General features: G+C 47.1%; 1 long non-coding RNA gene and 1 other non-coding gene across 2 annotated transcripts; both read right to left on the reverse strand.

Moving 5' to 3' along the window:
- Positions 1-987: 987 nt before the first annotated feature.
- LOC115071155 lies at positions 988-3944 on the reverse strand. Its single transcript, XR_003850266.1, has 2 exons — positions 3648-3944; positions 988-1335 (listed from the first exon to the last, which is right to left on the reverse strand). It is a non-coding gene; the product is annotated as an uncharacterized LOC115071155 (long non-coding RNA).
- On the reverse strand, positions 1418-1487 carry LOC115071161. Its single transcript, XR_003850270.1, has one exon. It is a non-coding gene; the product is annotated as a small nucleolar RNA SNORD123 (small nucleolar RNA).
- Positions 3945-3950: the final 6 nt, after the last annotated feature.

Here is a 3950-nt window from a genome sequence, read left to right on the forward strand (position 1 = left end):
CCTGGGTCTGATTCCCAGCACCCACATGGCAGCTACAAACCATCCTTAACTCCAGCTCCAGGGGAGTCTGATGCCCTCTTCTGACCTCCGTGGTATTGCACGACACGGGTGCACTCACACACATGCAGGCAATACACTCATACACATAAAATAAAAATAATAAAATAAAATATTTAAAATAAATCTGGTCTCCTTAACGTCACTCAGGAAACGGGCTCTACAGTAAAGGGTAGGGAGGTTTCTTGGGGTAAAGGAACACAAAATTGGGCTTTGGGGATGCCCAAGAGACTAGGTGCTGAATGTTCTCCCAAACCTCCCAACTTCAAAAGCGTTCATCTGTGAAACATCCACGGGTATCACTGTCTCCTGTACCCACAACTGTGGGTCTTCCCAACACTATAAAGTGCAGGAGCAATGAGCAGCTCTGCACCATGCTATCGTGACATCAACCTCACCTCTTCGTACCAATGTTTTCTACGTTCAAGAAAACAATGTATGGATCAGATAACCTTGGAGTTTTGTCAGCCTTAAATGCCATGGGTCGGAAAGGAAAACAGGACAGAAAAAAGAAGCTGATGGGTGGTGAATGTAATGTTTGCCTGGCTCATTTAAAGAAAAATGTAGTTATGACGTAAAGAGGACAACTTCTGGGCTGGTATGTGTGGATGTGTGTGTGTCTGTGTCTATCTCTGTGTATGTGTGTGTGTCTGTGTCTATCTGTGTGTCTGTATCTGTGTGTGTGTGTCTGTGTGTGTGTTTTAGTTTGCTTTCTGTTGCTGTGATAAGACACTGACCAAAACCAATTTGGGGAGGAAAGGGTTTATTTATTTACACTTCCAGGTTACAGCCTAACATCTATGGAAGCCAAGATGGGAACTTATGGCTGGAACCTGGAGGCAGGAACTGAAGTAGAGACCATGGAAGAATGCTGCTTACTGGCTTCCTTCCCTTGGCTTGCTCAGCTACCTTTGTTTTTTTAACAGCCCAGGCCTACTTGCATAGGGATGGTACCGCCCATAGGGGGCTGGGCCCCCCACATCAATTAGCTGGTGGAGGAAATTACTTGTGGAGCTTCCCCATTCCCAAGTGATTCAGGTTTGTGTCAGGTTGACAAAAACTAGCCAGCACTTATATCTCTGTGCATATATATGTAATTTTTAAATGCATTCTCAACACATCTTAATGCATCTCATCACAGTTATGAGGCTTCTCCGGAAGGTCATGTATGGTCCATGGCTGCATCTCTGTATGGTCCACAGCTGCATCTTCATGGCTCCAGGCTGTGTTCTCTTCAGCCCTTCCCTGCTCCTCTCCTCTAGGAGCTGAGACCAAGCTCTAAGAAAGGATATAAAGACAAGGCAGATGAGCAAACTAGGTCACAGACACATGATGCTTCATACTTCTGAATAGAAACTGAGGTGAGTCAGGAAATGGATGGCGTTTTTCAAGTCACATGAATCAGCGCCCCAGAATTCATCATTTTCACCAAGGGTTTCGTAGCTTTTCTCATTTTTGTACTTGTATACGTACACAGCTCACCTGAAGCAGTTTGGGGAGAGCAATTTTCATTTTGAAGAACTAAAAGTTTTGGTAAAGAATAATCCTATTTAGTTTTATAATGTGATGGTGTAGGTAGCTCTTTAGAGAGAAAGCCTTTTTAAAGAGAAAATAAATTTCATTAGGGAAAGAAAATATTTGTAGATATTTTAAAATCATTTTTATTTTCAGAGTGCCTAGTAAGTGCCTAGCCTTAGGTTACAATGTTTAACAGACACTTTATCCTTTCCTGCTCAGAAGTGACGCCCTTGCTGGACTAGGATAAACTGCACATGAAGACACTAGCTCAGAAGAATTTAGGAAGTTTCCTTATGTCAATGGCATAAATGTAGCACCATTTCACTTGAACCCAAGTAATCACTTCAGTAATTTGAAACTCATTAGCACTAATACATGCATTTTAGCGGCAGTATCTTGTTGCCTATAAACAGTAAAACCGAACCTCACTTCCCTCCTTAGATACACACAAAAATCACATAATTTGGAGAGTTAAAGGTTATGTGATCCGCCTCCTGCATCATGGTACAGGGACTTTCCCTTTTGATGCTGAGTTTTTCCAGATAGGCTGTGGTTTGTGTTTATGTGAGTGTGGGCCTCCCTAGGCAGCACCATGCTGACTTTGAACTCCCATCCTTCTGCTCCATACACAGGCATGGCACACTCACATTTTTCTTTTTGTAATTCCTTTTTTAAAAATGTTAACTGCTTTTAACAGTAACATTGAGGCCAGGACAGGAATCAGCTCCCTACATTTGAGTCCTAATTTCTGTCTTCTTTCACCCTGAGTAGGCTGGCATATCTGAGGGCCATAGGGTTCAAGTGTAAGGCGGAGTCCTCCCCTGCCAAACCTTGGCCAGCTTCCTTCTTCCTGGGAGGTCCTCAGGGTGCCAGCATGCCACGTAGGCAACGGAGGGGGGGATGTAGGAAATGCAGCCAGTTCCCAGCTCCCTCTGAAGCAAGCAGCTGGGAGAGGCCTAGAAACCAGTGTGTTAACTTTATCATTCAAGCCCCAGTGAGAACTGAGGATTGCTTCCCATGAGGCCACCTAGATAAGAACATCTCTTCTGGTCTTAAAGGAACTCTGAGAGAACATCTCTTCTGGTCTTAAAGGAACTCTGAGAACGGCATCCGGTATCCACCCCACCACTCCACAGTTTCAGATACCGTGCATTCGGGTATGGCACGGGCTCTCATGGATGACTTTGAAAGAGTTTCACTTAATTCTTTCATTTGATGACAAATGAAAGAATGACAGAAAAAGACAAATTCAGGCAATTTGTGTTTTTATTGCTTTCCTTTTGAGTATATGTGGTCCTAGATGAGCTGTGACACATTCCACCTATTACCAGGGTCCCCATTATGGATTAGCACAATGGAACCCTTTACAGATGCTGTGGACAGTCTCCAGCCCCAGGCCCACCAGCAACCTGCCAGCCTCCAGATGCCAGGGTGCGAATGGGCTCATGGGGACATCCTTAATGTCTGCAGCTAAGAGGGTCACTCATGGGCTTCCCGAAAAACAGCTCAGTGATGCTGGCCCCCACCCTATCCAGATAGACAGGGTCACTGGCTAGTTAGGGCTAGTCTGGCTCCCTTTACCCTGTAACTTTACCATTGGCCTCCTTTGTTATTTAAATCCCCACCAGGCTTATCTCCTCAGAAAGGCCCCCCAAAACTACAAGACTCTTCAAAAGCACTTTATTTTCTAATTCTAAACTTTCTGCCCCAGTGTTCACTCCGCAGGGCCCAAAGATCCTCATAAAAGTGGAACTAGAAAACCTTACCCTCCCAACCCCCCACCCGACCTTTGCCCACAAAGGGTCCCTCTCCTAATGTCCAGCGTGGCTACGTGGGGACCTCTTGTCCTCCTTCAGATTTGTTCCTATTCCTGATACAACCCTTCAGAAGTCGGCCTGAACTCAAATCTGCGGGCCGCACGGGGCCAATCTCTCCTCCAAGAACCCGAGGCGACTCTCTCAATCTTCTCTAAGGACTTTTCTGCCCAGCACGAATAAGGATGTCACAGAAGAACAGAATCACCCTGCCCACCCTCTTTCCCACGTGTGTTCCAGTCACGGACGCGGACGTACCTGGAGCCTGGGCTGGCTGAGCCGACGCGCCACGTCTCCAATCTTGGCCCGCGCTGCCTCGGGTCCTTTATACAGCCCACCCCGCAAGGATGCCACGTCTGGGCGGCGGGACAAGGGGCGGGGGAGCCGCAGAAGGTCTCTGCGAGGGGACGAAGGGAATTCCTAAAAAGTCAGCGCTTGGGCAAATTTGCTCTAGGCAAGCAAAAATGGGACTCGTGGGGCGCAGTGGGGTGCGCTGCAGGCAGTGGGGCTGGGGTCCCCGATCGGGAAGAGGCGGGGCTAGGGGAGGGGATTGGGGAGGTC

This window comes from Nannospalax galili, unplaced genomic scaffold, assembly GCF_000622305.1.
Source record: "Nannospalax galili isolate Female #2095 unplaced genomic scaffold, S.galili_v1.0 scaffold698, whole genome shotgun sequence".
Lineage (NCBI taxonomy): Eukaryota > Metazoa > Chordata > Mammalia > Rodentia > Spalacidae > Nannospalax > Nannospalax galili.